Consider the following 18,728-nt stretch of genomic DNA (forward strand, 5'->3'; position numbering starts at 1 on the left):
CTGACATGTGAAACTTCCTTAAGGTCACTTCCTTAAAGATGAAATAACTTATTCTTTTTCCTTCTTCTGGAATTTAGACATCAAGATGAAATGGCCTCAACTACACAGATGAGGGCAACACCCTACAAGGTAGTAGAACAAAAAGGCAGAAAGAACCCAGGGTCATGGAAGACCTGTGGTTTGTGTGCCCTTGACCACACATGTTCCTCTGTTACAGCACAGAAAATACATTTCTATAATATATAGGTCACTGTACTTGGGTCTCTTTGTTACAGCAGTTTAACTATATAATAACTAAAATAATATGGAATATTTGGGTTAAAATTTTAAGATACTTTATAAGACTAATAATAGTTCCAGGAAATGTGAGTTTGATCTCTGAGGGATGGTGATTTTAGGGAAGAAGGTTTATATGACAGAATTATTCATGGAAATCTGGGAATATATAAACTTATACACATTAATCATAAAATTAAGGAATAGCCTGTGGAACCATAGAGAAGAAAATGAACAGAGTTAAAGGTTACCAAGCTGCACTCAGTAGCAGCAAATGTGCAAATTTGATGTGAAACTTTTGGCTAATGACAAAACTTCTCTCAGTTAATTAACATCAATCATATGAATGATGAGAGTCTGGATATCTGTGATCTTCTTAATTTGTATATAGTTTACACAGATCATAATATGTAGACAGATAATTGATAGGGTACAGTCAAATAATAACGGATGATGCTATAGAGCAGTTACTATGTGCCAAATACCGTGCTGTGTACGTCATGTGCATTATCCCACTTAACCACATCCTAGGGTGTTGCTCTCATCTGCGTGGTTGAAACTATTTCATCTTGATGTCTAAATTCCAGAAGAAGAAAAAAGGAAAAGTCCAGGGTAAGTCCTCCCAACACTACGATGTAGGTACCATTGTTGTCCCGATTTAAAAAGGCTCAGAAAGGTTGGTGATTTACCCATGGTCACACATCCAGTATGTGACATAACTGGCATTCAGCCTTAAGATGTTTGATGCCCAAGTCCTTAGAGTCAACAGTTATGCAAGATGGTAGCAATCAAACAGTTGGGGGACTCTTAAAAAGCTAAAAATACTCTATGTGAAGAAGACACTGTGAGGAAGGGTATTAAAGAGAAGAGAAAGGGCAGGGTGCCAGGTCCTGGGAGCGGACTCCCTGGGGTCGGTGGTAGCAAGTGTACCTAAGCCAGAGCATGAGAGTTTCCACCCAATACATGTTCTGAACCCATTTTAGCAGAGACCCACCCAACATAATTGAGGATGGAGGAGCAGTGTTCAGAGTTTTACATTTAGGACAGCCAGAATTTCCCCTGGAAATGGTGGTGCTTAAAGTCAAAAAGCCAGCTGAGAGTAGCAGCAGCAGTAGCTACAGTGGCAGAAAGTGAGTGATGTGATAGTTAAGACCTCAGGGAAAATGAGATAGAAATGGGCTAGGGGCTGGATGGAAGACTCTTTAGAAAACAGTGAGATGAGAGAGTCTGAGGAGGACAGAAGCAGGTTGGCAGCATTCTGCTATCCTCAGAGAAACAGAAATAATGATAGCTACAAAAACAGCAGCTGGCAGAGGGACTGGAAAGGCAACGCAGGGAGAAGGAAGAAGACTTGGCAGGAACTTGGCATTTTCCCTACCTGGGGAAAGCTTTGTGTGTCATTCTTTTTTTTCTTGTGGGGCTTAAGGAAATCATCAGTCTCTCTGGAGACCCTTTTGCTTGAGTGTCTATCTCTTGGACTGTCACTTTACTTAGAATGCAGTATATGGAACAAAGGCAGAAGTGAAGTACTCATGGGGTGATGCTTCGTTATAAATATGACTTGGGCAGATATTTAATTTTTTACTTTATGCAATTAAATACTACATCCTATGCAGGGTTGTGATTTAACATTAAGCCATTTGGAGAGGGTCTGAAAGAATGGGGTCCATGGCCAGTCTCCACCTCTGAGCTGTTCTGCGATCGGAAGCAGTTTCCTTATCTCTGAGACAAAGGAGTTGGGCTAGAAGATGACTTCTAAGACCCCTTGGTTCTCTGATTTTGTTTTATGCCCTACTAAGGAAGATTCTGCAAAAGACTGCTTTGAACACTTAGGTTAAATTATGGATAACATTTCCCTTCAACACCTCTCTGTAGAAACACGTGGACCCAAATACCCACCCATACACTGTGATGTAGGCCAACGGTTTATTTGCTAACAATTTTAGTGTTTCCCAACCTTTCACATATCATAGCAGACATAGAAAATGATACTTGTATAGCCACTACAAAAGCTGAGGGTCACATTATCTCAGTGTTCCTGTAACCCATTCCTGCCCTACCATTTGGAATTTACCTCACCCATTAGAAAGATTTGCACTTTGGGCTGTACATTAGAAACACCAGGGAAGTGTTTTTTAAAAAAAAAAAAAAATACCAAGACTTCACCCCAGAGGAAGAGAATCCAAATAGCTGGAGGTGGGTCCCTGGCATCAGACCTTTTACCAGGTTCTCAGAATACTCTAATTGCAATAGTTTGAGAACCCCATCATAAACACAGGGACCATGTCTTATAAACCCAAGTATACGGCTTAATACGTAACAAGCACCCAGTAAAGATGTGCTGAATTGGTTAATTAATACATGCCCTAGATAGCATAGCCGTAGACAGTCCTAGACAAGCTTAAAAAGCTGGTTTAATTTTATTGGTTCCTTCCTCCCAGGAGGGCCATCTCCATAGTCATTCCTAAGTTCTCCATTTGCTTTCTCTCCTTCCCTTATCCTAGATTTATGCCACGTCCCAGCTCTCAAATAGCTGTTGCTAAATCCACCACAAGATGTTAACCACTAAGAAATATCTTCACTTCCCAGATCCCATTAAAATCCCCCAAAGATATGGAGGCACTATTGTACATTGGAAACATCAGGGCCCTGGAGTCAGAGAGCTGGTTTTGAATCCTCCCTATGTCACTCATTTATAAGATAATACCTTCCTCTGAACACTGTAGCGATGATTAGAAATTAGTAAGAGTCTGCACATAGATAATTTGTTTATATATAAATCAATTGTATGATAATATTATCATACAGTAGTGTGCGTATATATGTCTTTGCATGTATATATACACACACTCTATTGGTATTATTATTATTATTAAGCTTACAAGAGTAAAAATCTCTTTGGATTACATCTGAACCTAGTCAGATGACATAGCTGAAGGAGAAGGCTTCAGGTGAACTCCAAGGCATTTCTAAACTTCCTCACCAGTACGCAGATTTCTCATGCTTCCTTCCCTCGTGGTCTCAGCATCCCATGTTTCTTTTTCTATTTTCCTTCCAAACAGTGTTTCAATGCTTGGACATCTACTGCGCAGATAGGCCTGGGAGACACAAAGATAGGTCGCTGAGTCGGGGGCTTTTTTCTCCACTTCTGTATAAGGTTTGGTCTTGACCCCAGAGTCAGAAACGTAGTGAGCGGCGTGAAGCACCTGGGAGAGATGGCTGGCCTCTGCCCTCCCTTGTTCCTGAGCATCCTTGAGTTCAATAATCAGAAGTTTGAGGCTAATATGAACATAGCCCAGGGTAGCAATTGCTAGATTACGGATATAATACTTCATTAATGTTTTTTTTAAACTGACCAGGTTTGATGATATAAAGATGCTGCTTATTTTTTTTTTCTTTTTTTTTTAAGAAAGTTGCTGCTTATTTATTTATTTATTTATTTATTTATTTATTTATTTATTTTTGGCTGTGTTGGGTCTTCATTTCTGTGCGAGGGCTTTCTCCAGTTGCGGCGAGCGGGGGCCACTCTTCATCGCGGTGCGCGGGCCTCTCACTATCGCGGCCCCTCTTGTTGCGGAGCACAGGCTCCAGACGCGCAGGCTCAGTAGTTGTGGCTCACGGGCCTAGTTGCTCCGCGGCATGTGGGATCTTCCCAGACCAGGGCTCGAACCCGTGTCCCCTGCATTGGCAGGCAGATTCTCAACCACTGCGCCACCAGGGAAGCCCTTCATTAATTTTTTTGCCAGACAAATGTATTCAGGGGCACCTGCCTCCACTCCTGCCCTTCATCAACCATTTTCTAGGTAATAAAAATTTGAGAGGTCATTATTTTAAAGTTGCTGGTCATGACATACATGTGTACACTGGCTTCTCTCACCTCAAACTTTTCCTCCGCCATCAACACTGACCGGAAGTTATAAATTTTAGAATTTGTAGTAAACTAAACTTCATAAAATGTTTTAAAGAAAAATATATTTACAGACATCTATGTATACACATTCTCATATACCCCAAAATATCAGTTTGAGTCCTTTGTAGGAATATCACTTTGTTAAGGGTTACCATTTATTGAGAATTCCACATTCTGGTATATTTTTATTGTATAGAAAAAATTTCAAAACTCACTTCTCTATGTTCCATTCTTTGGCACGTGTGGAGGTGATGTTTTAGAGGAGTTATGCAACGTTCAAGGCTGGACAGGGCAGTTCTCACAGAACACTGTCGGTTTGCCTACGTGATAAATCCAGTAGCTCTGCTCGTAGAGCCATGCCAAAATTACAGTTTTCAGAAACTTCTGCAAAAGGATTTAAACAGTTTTGTGCCTTGCCACCAAAATGTGTGTTCATTTTTCTACACCTCCACACCTGGCAGTGTTTCAGCCCAACATTTGCTACAGTATTTTGAGTTCATCTTGTTTATTTTCTGCTTTATTTTTTTCTCCTGATGTACATTTCATGTGCAAAGCCGAAGTTACCATTTCCAATATGTACTGCTACCGTTTAGCCCTGCTCCTAAACCATACTCTCCTTAAATAAAGTACACTTCAAACTAACGTGGACTTTATACTTTAGAATTTTTACTTCCAACCTCAGCTTTTGTACCTCATATCAAGAATGGCATTTGTTATATAGCACAAAAATTGCAGAGGTATACTAAAAGTATATTTGGTATGAAATATTGTTTCTTGGAAAATTATATTTCAGAATATTGATTAGATATCAGTAGTACAGCAGGACAGGGAATGAATGCTCCTTCGGGTGTTGTTAAAGGGATGCAGTGTAGGAGGGTATAAGAGGTCCCGAATTTGAAATGAGATGATCTATATTAGTGGTTCTCTCAAAGTGGGGTCCCTGAGCCAGGAACATCAGCATTACCCAGAAACTTATTAAAAATGCAGTCTTGGGGAATTTCCTGGCAGTCCAGTGGTTAGGACCCTGTGCTTCCACGGCAGGGGGCCCAGGTTTGATCCCTGATCAGGGAATTAAGATCTCCCGAGCCACATGGCGTGGCCGGGAAAAAAAAAAAAAATGCAGTCTTGGCCCCTTCCCCAAACTCCCTGAATCAGAGATTCTGGGGGTAGGATCCAGCAATCTGTTATAACAAATCTCTCCCCATGTCACACACATCCTCCGCGGTGCTGACGCACAACGAAGTGTGAGCATCAGTGGTTTATATTCAAACCTCAGCTCAGCTGCGACCTTGGTTTATGGCCTTGGAAAGAAACCTTACTGAACGCTGGTTCCCCACTCTGCTTTCTCTCTCTGTTTTCATTTTCTGTGCTCTATCTAGAGACAGAAAGGCAGGACTTCTGGTGACACTGATGTCCAACTGGACAATGGTATGCCAGTCTCTACTTTTTACAGATGCCCCATATTCACAAGTGATATTCTTGGCTCTCCGTAGGTTTGAGGTTCAGAGTGCTGATTTTCTGAACTGGCCTTCCCCGTAAACTTGTGAAGAGAGGGGCTGGCCCCCAAAACTGGGGTCCTCTGGCCTCAGAATGTAAAACACTTCAGGATCTTTTGTGCTGAGCTATGGGCCTTCACTATAATTCCAAAACCACAGGAAAAACTTCCACTTGCCATTCTGTTATGTTTGTAAATGTGTATAATTATACACTGTATTTCCTCTACTTCACAGAATTATTGTGAGGGCCAAATGAGAAAATGATCATGAAAGTACTTTGAAAACTGTAGAGCCCTACACAAATACTGGTTTTTGTTGTTATCTAATACTCTTGAGAAATTTTTCTGTTCCTCTTTCTCTATCCTTTGCAATTCTAGTCTCAGTAGAGGAAAATTAGGCCTCTTCACTTCCCCATAAGTATTTAATTGTCAGCCTCATCACTCTCAGTTCTGTTGTATGGAGCTATGGTAGTCAGGCCTGTTTTGTTTACAAATAACAAAAACCTATCTCAAAGTGATGTAATCCAGAAATGGGATTCATGGGGAGACAATGAGTGTAGCCCACAGAAACAAAGAAAGGGCTGTAGGAACCAGAGCCTCAGGGACCCTGCTGAGGCTTTCCTTCTCCTGCTGTGGCCATCCGACTCCGTCAGTCTTGACTTTGCTTGGGGGATTGCATTGTTTTTTCCATTTCAGCCAGGTTGTGACCACATGGCACAGAACACGGCCACAATCAGCCTCAGCCTAGCAACTCCTGAGAGAGCAGGTAGCATCTTCTTCCCATTGTCCATATGTTAATCCCAGGGAAGAACTCTGATTGGACCAGGAGGATGGGGCCAGGTCTGTGTCATATGACCACCCCTGAAAAAGGGGTAGATGGCTTTTGGGGTTCACAGTGTGTTTCCAGAGGAAGGGTCATGGGAAAGACTGTTAAAAAGACAAACACCAACTGACTAAGATTTCCACAGGAATCTGGCTATTTGGTGTAGGGACTGAGGGGATACTTTAGCGTGGGTACCTTTTCCACTTCCAGTGGCTCATACGAGTACAGAAAAGGATTTACAATATTCACACGTAAGAATATACAAAGATGTCTTTTTAAGCACAAAACCCAAGCCATAAATATAGGGTTCCTTTTTTCGGTTGAATCCTGCAAGTAATTAGCTTATCTAGATTTTGTTCATTAACAAATGATAAGAAATGAAACCTATAACACTTAGATTGTAAAGAGCCAGGAGATGTGTCTGCCCTCAAGGATCTCACCATCTAGGGAGCTAAGCAACCAAGCATATTTGTAGTGCATTCCATGCTTTCTCATGGCAATGTTCACCAAAGAAAAGACAAATGAACAGCTTATGGTTTTATACGGGTATTATATAGCTGCAAAGCTTCTCTCTGAAATGCAGATAACAAACAGTCAAATCATGTCTATGCTCTTGAAATTACAGTGTTTTCACTAGGATTTGACCTTTATTCCTTAGATCAAAAACACCTAGCATTTTCCCCAAACTATCTATAATAAGAGACTACAGCCTCTTAAAACAACACACATGTGGACCAGCGCTGTAGTGTAAATTTATGGCTTAGAGGTGCAGAGTTTGAAAAGTCAAGTACTCCCTAAGAGCCATGGTGACAACAACTTATGAATTTATATGTTGTTACAGATTAAAGTAATTACTTAGACTAGCTCAGGGAAGCCCAACATAATCCCCACTCTTAAAACAAGCTATAGATTGCAATTTCATCTTGAAAGCCCCGGTTAGACTGGTACATCTTATCAATAATTTTGAAAACTATATTTCCACAGAGGAATTATAAAAGAAATAACTGCCATTCAATTTCTTGATGCTTTGCATTCTTTCAGAGTCGGCAAACATAAAAAAGTCAGCAGGTGGAGCTCCTATTCCCTTGGCAGGCCTGATAGAAGTCCTTCTCTTGAAAGAACTTTCAATTACAGACAGTCTCTCCGGCAGCCAGTTCTAGGCTCCCTACAGACGGTATCAGAATAATACATGAAAATGTGAGACTGTGAAACATTCCAGAGTGCTGTCATAGGTCAGGAAAGAGACGAGAGACAGAAGAGCCAGAAATCTTTTATTTTATTATTTTTTTGGCTATTTCCCCCATTTTAAATTTCTTTTCAATTAACAAAGAGGGTGCCGTCCTTCATGAGTGAGACCCGACAGGATATACTAATTCATTTGTTTTCTGGGACACTTTGCAGTTCTCTCTCCTGCTTGTGTCCTGTCACCCTTTCACGATGTGGCACTTCCCTACCACTGAGCTCAACACTCGATCAGACAAGAGAAATCGTATGCCAACAGGAGAATGAAAAAAATATGGAAGCCCAAGATGCCTTGGACTCCCCTTCTAAACCTTTTATTGTTGTTATTCTGTTTGAGAAGTAAATTCACAAAAAATTTAAGGATCTTTGCTGCCAGCCTCTAAGTCTGATAACTTCTCTAAATTTTTCATCAGGGTGTGTGATTGCCATTTTGCAGCAGGCGATTACAATAAAAATTCCCTTTTAATTCACTACATTTGATATGCACATAATTCCTTTAGTGTGAAACCTACTTAGTGTCTTGTTCAATTTGCCATCTCTAAAGGAGAAGGGAGAAACCGGGTGATCAGATACATTTCATATAAGGACCTGGCACGTGGTATCATGTGACAGCAGATGGCATGTGAAAGCCTTTGTGGGAAATATGGCCCCTGTTAAATAGGCTGTGAACGTGCAAGGTTGTGCGTGTCTCCTCAGAGTGTCATTCAGTCACCCCGGCATCTGCAGGAGAGGAAACAGCATCCCTTTCACTTTCAGAATGAAAGCTAATGTGAACGACCTCAGGAAAGTCATGGAGCTGCATGTACACGCTGCCCATTGCCCGTGCGGTCAAATGCAGAGACCAGAGCTAATAGCATCCACTCTGCAGGGGCGCTGGGCTCGGGCCAGCCGCCGACTTTGGAATTTATCAGACTGTGCAGTAAGAAACCACAAACGGCTAACATCTCAGAGGCAGCAAGTGAAGAAGCAGAAAGAACACAAGGTTCCCAGTTTGGTATTAAAATTCCTTTTTTGTCTATCCCACCTGTGTTGGGGAGAGAAAGGTGCTATGGCCATCCAACGGTGTCCCCTCTTCTGAGATCTTCCAACCTTTGCACACTCTGAGAATTTCACGGCTCTTCTCTTGATTCGCACCGAGGAGGAGCTATATTTTGCTCTGCAATACACATCCAAGGCAGCATGCTAATGAGAATTATTATTAAGCGATGTAGAGTTGGCACCAGTCTCTTGCAATCTGCTCCATGGCAGAAGCAGGAAGGGCAGAGGCAGAGAGTCAGAAAAGCAGCTTTACTGAATGCTCTTCTGGACCTGATTAGTTTTGGTCACTTTCAACACCAGGCAAAGCCAAGTAGAATTGTAAGCTTTCGCAGGCATGCCACACTGTTTCCTCACTGTAATGTATCTGGCCTGTCAAAAAGTCTTCTAGATTTTACTGTTGCTTTAAAAACATTCTTCTCTTTAAGAACTACAGAATCAAGAGTTTCTGTAAATTCAATAACCAGGGTACCAGAAAGACCAATTTGCTGTTCATTGTGAGATTTTTTTTCATTTTGGTACCCTATTCAAACAGGTTCATCTCACTCTCAGAACCTTTGAATTATGTCCCAGAACCTTTTATGGCATAACTTTTGGACTAAGCTGTGACATCTTGGTCAGATGGGAGAATTTGGACCACTAATCAATGTCAAACAGAGGGGCCTGAAATCAGAGCTATTATGAAAGATCCTTCAAGCAGTTAGACCAAAGCCCCTTTGTGAAGATGAAGTATGATGAAAGCAACTTGGAGATAAGCCACAAGACCAAAATAAAAGATCATTTTCACGTTTATGTTGATTTATTACTAAAGACACTTTATCAGACAGGCTTTTATCAGAACGTACTAATGTGAGGTGATTTTAAGACTGAGAGGCAGCAGGCCCATACCTCTGTCTCCCCTGAGTATTAGACCCATAGGCCCACATAGCTCATGGTCATTTGGACATTTGGATGTACCTTAGGCACTCAGACACACTAAGTTCCAAATTGTACTCACCATCTCCACAGCTGCCACAAAGATGGTTTCTTTTTTCATTATTATTATTTTTATTTTATGTTGGGGCATAGTTGATTAACAATGTTGTGGTAGTTTCAGGTGTACAGCAAAGTGATTCAATTATACATATACATATATCTATACTTTTTCAAATTTTTTTCCCATTTAGATTATTATAGAATATTGAGTAGTGTTCCCTGTGCTATACAGTAGGTCCTTGTTGGTTATCTATTTTAAATATAGCAGTGTGTACCCGTCAATCCCAAACTCCCAGTCTATCCGTCCCCCTCCCCCCTGCCCCGGTAACTATAAATTCATTCTCTAAGTCTGTGAGTCTGTTTCTTGTTTGTACATAAGTTCATTTGTATCATTTTTTTAATATTCCACATATAAGCGATATCATATGATATTTGTCTTTCTCTGTCTGACTTACTTCACTTAGTATGGTAATCTCCAGCTCCATCCATGTTACTGCAAATGGCATTACTTCATTCTTTTTAATGGCTGAGTAATATTCCATTGTATATATGTACCACATCTTCTATATCCATTCATCTGTCAATAGACATTTAGGTTGCTTCCACGTCTTGGCTATTGTAAACGGCACTGCAGTGACCACTGGGTGCATGTATCCTTTCGAACCATGTCTTTCTCTGGATATATGCCCAGGAGTGGGATTGCTGGATCATATGGTAGCTCTATTTTTAGTTTCTTAAGGAACCTCCATACTGTTCTGCATAGTGGCTGTACCAATTTATATTCCCACCAACAATGTAGGAGGGTTCCCTTTTCTCCACACCTTCTCTGATGTTTATTGTTTGTCAATTTTTTGATAATGGCCATTCTGACCAGTATAAGGTAATATCTCATTGCAGTTTTGATATGCATTTCTCTAACAATTAGCAATGTTGAGCATATTTTCATGTGTCTCTTGACCATCTTTTGAAGTCAGCCTTGGCTTCTCAGTTTTCCTCAACTTCCAGTAATCACCAAATGCTTCTCCATGCTTCCTCCTCTCCATCCCCACTGCAATTGCCTTTGCTTAGGGTTTTTCCTCATTTCTGCTCTAGACCGTAGTAATGACCTGTTGTTTCACACAACTAACCATCCTCCACGCTGTCATCAAAGTGATCTTTCAAGACCACAGTCCTGACCGTGTTGCTTCCTTCCTTGAAGCTGGCTAGTGGCACACCATTACTCCATCTCTTAGTGTGACATCAAGCTTCTCTGTGATCTGGCACTAACCTGTCCAGACTCGTTTCTAGCCATGACCCAGTGTGCACTTCATACCTGAGCCATACTACAAAAGGCCATGCTCACCAAATCAGGCTTTTTTGTATCTGTGTCTATGTACAGTTGCTTATAGTTCCCCCACCCCAGGCCCCAGCTATCCTCTTATCCCCCCTGTATATCTTTATTTTCAGATTTTCCATTGTAGGTTATTACAAGATCTTGAATATTGTTCCCTGTGCTCTATAGAGTAGTTCCTTGTTTTTTATCTATTTTATATATAGTAGTGTGTATATGCTGGATATGGAGATATATTGTATACATGTTGCTATACCTAATCTATATTACATAAATTTTTACACTATATGTACATACACATATACACATCTTTTTTACATTATTGATAATTTATTAAAACATCATTCTATACCTTGCTTTCCCTCCCCTTTTACTTAACAATGTATGTTAGAATTGCATCCATATCAGCACACTTGAACCTATCTTGTTTCTTATTTATGACCTCCTCAGGAAGCTTCCCCTAATTCCCCAAGACTGCAGTGGGGGGGCTCTTCTGTGTAACCAATGCTGCTCACCATGATATGTCGTAGTCGCCTATTGTATACGTTTTGAGTATCTTCAGCTTGGAAACAATGGAAAACTAAAGTCAGCTGTAGCTCAAAAAAAGGGAGTTTTTTTGTTTTGTCTTTTTTCTACACTGAAGTATGGAGGATGCCAGGCCAGGGCTGGCATGGTGCCTCTTGTCCATAATGTCCTCAGGGATGTGACAGTCTACAGGGATATGACGGCTTCTATCTTACTGCTCTTCCATGTGGGATCTTTTTGCCCAAGGGCACCTTTGTGCAAGATGGTCACCTCAGTTCCAGCCATTACATCTGCATTCCAGACAGCTCTCATTTCTTTTAATGACTGCATAATATTCCACTGAATGGATAGATCAAAATTTACTTAGCAAATACCCTATTGATAGACATTTAATATCCCACCTTTTAAGAAGTCAATTTTTCTTTGCAAGCCCAGGTAATCCTCTTTCAATGTCTGGGGAGATTTCATATTAAACATCAAGAAAATGCACATGACAATTTGATTCACATTAATAATATTAATAACAATAATAATTGTTATCAATGCTGAAGATGTTATATACATGAAATATTTCATTTAATACAATAATCCTCTGAGCTGGTTATTATTATTTCCATTTTACACATGAAGAAACAGGGTTAAAGAGATTAATTGATAAACAAATTCATTCAATTCTTAGAATTTGATTCTAATTTTGGTTAAATACTCTCAGTATTCTTCATTAAATTAACTCATTTTTACTTAAAAATTATTGTAAAGGAAAGCTTTATATTACTAATAGAAATTCAGAGCTGTTTGACATAAATGCAAGGTAAGAATAAAAATAAATATGAAACTATTCGAATATAAAATTGTCAAAGGTACCACCTAAAACCACCTCATGTATATAAGATATGTGTAGCACACTTTAGGAAACACCGAATCATAAGAAAAAATCAACATCAAGACTCTAATTATTTCATAGTATAGTCTATTGGAAGTGAAATATTGCATAAGTATTACGTTAGGATACATATTTATTAGCTGAACTAGTAATACACTGAGTAAAGAAATTTCTGTTTCACTGATCTAGTGTTCAAATGAGTGAATGAAGTGGCAAATAGCATCCACTTCCTTCTCACCTTTGGCTTGCCTACCCAGGACTTCCTCAGGTGGGTCATCGAGGCGTCTCACACTTCTTTTCTTGGGCTGTGGAGAACTTCAGAGAGTGTTATGTGGGAAAGAATCAGGAATCAAGAATCAAGCAGAAATATGAAGGAGTAGCTAACAGGGAGGAAACTCCAAAAACAAGGGCCTGGAGTTGGCAGTAATTTATGGCAGGTTCAGGAAGAAAGATGATATTCTGGACTTCATAATCATACCTTTAAAGATTGGGTCCAGTGCTGGGCTCTGAGGCAGTAAAGCTATAGGCAAACATAGTCCAATCTGCTATGTTTTGTGGAAGTTTTTCTCATGGTAATTACCCTAGGCACCCGCTGAGTGTTCCGATTCCTGAGCCCCACCCCAGATTTTCTGAATCAGAATCTTTGTCAATAAACCAGAAGTCAGTCTTTTGGAAAGCTCCCTAAAAAAAAAAGCTATCTGTGCACATTATTTGTCTATCATTTTCAGATAAGATTCACTTTAAAGATATGTGATATTAGAAAGTAACTCTGGTTTCTAAAACATACAACATAGTGTGATTATTTTTAAAAACATTTTAATTGAATTTGAATTATATTCTTTTCTCTCTGCTCCTGAGTTACTAACCAAAATGAATAGACATTAGAGAAATTAGGAAACTTTATACATTTAAACAACCACTGTTTATGAACCAAGTGAACAGCATCCATTAATTACCTACTATGCTATGTATTGATATTAAGCATTGCACTAGATGGATTTACTAATAGGGGAACCCTTTGCAGAAAGGTGAGGTTATGGGTGACTTGAAAATATGGCACAGTGATGGTTTCCCATAACTTCCATTCTCCTAATTCTTCTTGGTAGCAAAACCCTATATTTTTAGCTAAGAACATGGTATTACATTTTCCAGCCTCTTTTGCACCTAGTGCAGCTGTGTGTCTAAATTCAGTCTAGTAGGATGTAAGTGGAAGTGTTATGTTCAATTTCTAGAACTTTCTTAAAGAAAGGGAGCATTCTCGTCTTCCTTTTGAGTATTCCTGCTATTCTGCAGACAAGCTTGATGTCTACTGACATCTTGAATCTCAAGGTAGCCTTGGGATGGAGGCTGTGCATAGCAGAGGAACAAAATAGAAGGGACCAGGGTGGCTCTCACTTTCTCTCCAATTTATAAGTCTTGCTTTCAGACATAAATGGAGAGAAAAGCACTTTGAACTTGCTGTTGCCACTATTTGGGGTAGCTTTCTGTCACTTGCAGTTGAATAAAAGCTTAACTAATAGAGATAGCATTTCTTGAACTTGGAGGCAAGATGCTAGAAGCATGAATTTTGTAGCAGATGAGCCTTGATTGTTTCTAGTAAAATCTAGAGCTAAATATGTAGGCCACTATATGCTGGTGGGGGACAATTACTCACAAGTGTTAAGGATGGTGGGCTGGAAGAAATGATATTTGTGTAATAGAGGTGCTAAATATCGTTACAACAGCAGACATTACAATATATAAATGTATTAAATTAACACATTGTATACCCTTAAACTTATACAATGTTATATGTCAAATATGTTCAGTTAAAAAAAGAGAATGGTGGGCTGGGCCTCCCCTTTTGTCTTTTTCGAAGGTTGTACTTTGCTTACTTATAGAAGCCATCAAGGAATTTAATCTATTGTCTCTCAAGCCAAGAGGATCTCCCTACAGTTCAATTAACGAGAGACAGCTTAACTTATAATGCCTAAGAGTAGGGGTTGGGGTGCAATGCTCTCCCCACCATCAGAAATATCCGATGACAAGAAGCAGGACGACCGGGATGGGTGATGTGAGCCATGCTGGAAAGCAAGATCTTGCTAGACAAACATGTTCTGTTAAGATATACAAAATTTTTTTTTTTTTTACTGAAAATTCAAGTAGATCTCAAGAAGGAGAGCCACATGGCTGACTACATAATTTGTGGAGTTCAGTGTAAAACAGAAATGTGAATTTCCTGCTTATTCAAAAAGCAGGAAAAGAGTGTTATTAAAGGTATTACAAGTTAAAGCTTTTTCTTTTCTTCTGAAAGTCATATTGTCATCATGGATTTTTTTGTTATTTAATGTTCTAACTAAAGATAAATTTAAAATTTTAATAATTAGCATGGATTTTACTATTCTTTATATTGTACAGTACCAGTGTTAAATGCAAATATAAAAGCACTGAACTTGTGTGCAGAATCATTGAAATTACATAATTCGTGTTTCATAGCTCATAGTTGCATATGTATTTTGTTCTTATTAGAACGGAGGAATCACCGCACAAAACTACTGTTTTTCATTTTCATTTCTGTGCACATTCTTCCAACACTTTCTACTTCTAAGTTATTGTTGAGTAAAGAGGACTGACACATCATTTTTAGCATAAGTGGTTAGCTACTGCAGGAATATAACATGAGTAGGAAAGGATCTAATATTGGGTAGTTCATCTTTATTTAAACATCATTGCTTTCTTTCACGTATTTGAAGCAAGTTCTAGTTCAAATGAAAGCCTGACCTTTTGTGGTTGTCAGAGCCATTACTTACTCAGACACAAATGTAACAAGTTTACCTTGAGCTTGCTTTGAATCTCAGTGAATTCCCACTCACTGTGGTTGGGAGGAATTCTGTTTTCACAGGGCATCCTGAACACTAGATGGGAGTGGGGCGGCAAAAAAATGGCGGCATGAATGCGTATTGCCACATTGGACATCTCCTCTGCTCAGGCTCCGTTGTCACTTATCAAACACAAAGAAAAAAATAAGATGGCACAGGTAGCGCATCCGTGAAGCTAGCCTTATAGGGCAATAAAGAAGACTGGAGATCATAGGAATTCCCTCTGACTTAATCATTCTTTGACACAGCCTACAGGAAAGGTCTTCCGGATTTTAGCCTCATGAGGAAAATGCTCCCCTTGTATGCTCTCTCCTTCCCTATCTTATAAATAACCCACACCTTTCCCTCTTTCTTCAAACCTCCATGTAGCACCCTCTTCAAGGTCTTTTGTGATCCTACCTCTCCTCCTGGGAAATTCTGAGAGAAATGTATTCCACTTTTTGCCAGGATTTTTGGAATCTATCTGTTCATTCAAGCTAAAGTGTGGGAGTGTTGGGAGGTGGACAAACACCCACCCTGTAAACGAGGATGAAGATGACCATGGATGCTCCAATTTCAGGACAGTTTCCCCATCAGGGAGAGCTGCAAATACTTTTCCTACCACGTCACTAAGAAAGGTTAGCACATCAACAAGGCGAGCATCAAGACCGTACTGTCTGCAGTCATAACGAGGAAACACGCTTCTATTTAGTGACTTTGGACTCACCCCCTTCTGAATAATAAACCCTTCTATTATTTTGTTAAAAAGCATTAAGCGCTTCTTGACCCTGGCTTGCTTTACTAGAAAAAAACCATACTGGCTGAAAATGGCTCTCTTCAGTGAAAAGGCAGAGCCAATGTTTGGTCCTTCCTTCTCGAACTTCCAGGCCTTTTTCCACCTCTGGCCACTTGATTGTGGATGGCAAGCACATTTCCCTTCTGGGCAATCTAATTAGTCAACTCATTAGACTGGGCATCTAATAAGTCAACCAATTCATGCTGCCATTATCTGATAATAGCTTAATGAATTCCACTTCAAGAATTTGCATCTTAATAGGGGACTTTTTTAAGTAAAAGAAGAAGGAGGAGGACCTGGAGCGGGAAGAGGAGGAAAATTGGTTTAATACCTAGAATTTTGTATGTATCCGAGAGTGCAAAGGCAACAGATTACTCTGCTAGTTCTTAAGTTTGTGTTATTTGGCAAACAGTTAACCTTATGAAAATGGAAAGAAAATTGAACTGAGGGTGGAACAATCCACGATAATAGTGGAGGCTTTGCTGAACTCCTTTGACAAACCCTTTACTAATTCACAATTGTGTTTGCCTGAAACAAAAAAGCTTCACAACTATTTTGGTTCAGTTGAATAAGAGAAAGCAGCTTGGCTTCAATAAATATCCTAGCATCATACTAATAAATGATGTAGTGGCAGTGAGGTTGGGAAGGCAGAAAATTATAGAATAAACCGTAGACCACTTCCTTCAGATTGTTTTAAATGATAAAGATAAAATCCACAAGTAGAATTAAAGGGGTTAGATTGAGAGGTTAGAAAAACTATGACATTGTTTCAATCTAACCCTTAAATAACATCCTTTAATGAATCTTTGCTACCTACAGGGAAGAATATCTCTCACGGCCTCTGGTTCCTTCACACCTTGCCAGTCTTCCCTTTTCCCACTCCCTGCTTTGCAGTTTTTTTCTCCAATAGCATGAATTGCTTATAATTTTCCCCACGCAAGGCTGTGTCTTCACTTCATGCCTTTGATCACACTTCTCTTTCTGAATATCTTCATCTTCTCTCCAACCTGCCTTTGCCTGGCTAATGCTTACTCATCCTTCAATATTCAGCTCAAATATCATCATCTCCAAGAAAACTTTCCCTTGATCCATCTCCAGACTTAAGGCGACTTAAGTATCCCGTCTAGGTAAAATTCCTAAATACCCATTCCCGTTCCTCATCATCCCTAACCCATTCTAAAAATTCCTTTGTGCTAGATGTCAGTTGTGTTACTTTATTATGAACTCCTTGAAAGCCCAGACCAAGTTTTTTTGTTTTTTTTTAAAATTCCCAACACCATGATAGGCAGTCAATAAATATGCATTGATTTAATGAATGAATGATTCATGGAGTCTAATGACCTGAGGAGAAAACTGTGATTTGGAGGGGAAAATGGCTTTTCTCACAACTACCTTGACACCTGTATCCAGCTCTCCTGACTTCAGATCATTAAACTATTCTCCACAAACAACTAGAAGTTCCGAGAAACAGGAAAATAGTTGTTAATTTGGTTTAAAAAAAAAGAGCCAAAGAAAAGGCACTAAGATGGAAATCATTAAGGCATATAAGTATGTTTTCACTTTAAGAAAATTAAGAAGTGGCTTGCTGAATTTAGATGCCACTCCACCTCTTCAAGGATAAAATGCTGAATTTATCACACTTGGTGCTCAGATTTATACTTGGTAAATTTATTTCTAAGATTAAAGATATAAACACGCTCATTAAAGAGTGTCAGAAACTTGTCAAACATCAAATAGCTGTTACATAACAACATTTTGAAATCTAGGTTATTATATACAGATTGCATCTCCATTTTTTAAAATCCCATGTTCTGAAAATTAAGGGCAAATTACCACTTAGGTTTTTCCAGACTCCAAATACTTTGAAAGTGTTCAGAGCTATTTGGGAATTCTAAAACCTGGCTAGAGATAGGATATATAATAATATTGTTATTCCCATTAAAAATTATTATGTCATTTCAGCAAAGGGGAAAAATAGATGGGAAAAAGTTTGGATTCTTTTCCTTCATAATTGCTTAAAAGCCAAGTTTTGTATGAAAAACATTTTCTGAAAATAAAATAATTCCCTGCTTCATCCAGCCTCCAAATATTTTAAGTTACTCCTGTTGATTACCCACCCAACACTGATTCCCCTCCTACCAAGAACACCCCAATTTTCATTCATTTATCCACAGCTCCCTTACCCAAAGCTATGTGTTTCAGGAGTAAATCCACTTCCTTGTTAATGATTGGCTCAGAATGAGGGCTAAAGAAGTTGTGTATAGGTAAAGCTGGGACTACCATTTGATGAAGGCAATAAACAGATGAGGGCAGAGGCAAAAGAACCATCCCTGGGACAGAAAGCTAACCCTGCCAGATTGAGATAGTCCTGAAGTCTGCCATACTTCTTGATTTCCAGTTATGTGAGTCAATACATTTCATTATTGTTTAAATAACTTGAATTTCTGTAACTTGCAGTGGAAAGAATCCTAATTAATAGACAGCAAAATTAGCAATTTCATTTAGATTAGTAAAATATCTAATGTAAAGCTCTAAGAAAATGTTTTACTTTGAAGTAATTCAGCTTCTCTGTATTTTTCTGTTCTTGAGCTAATTATTTGG

This window comes from Balaenoptera musculus, chromosome 6, assembly GCF_009873245.2.
Source record: "Balaenoptera musculus isolate JJ_BM4_2016_0621 chromosome 6, mBalMus1.pri.v3, whole genome shotgun sequence".
NCBI classification, from domain to species: Eukaryota; Metazoa; Chordata; class Mammalia; order Artiodactyla; family Balaenopteridae; genus Balaenoptera; species Balaenoptera musculus.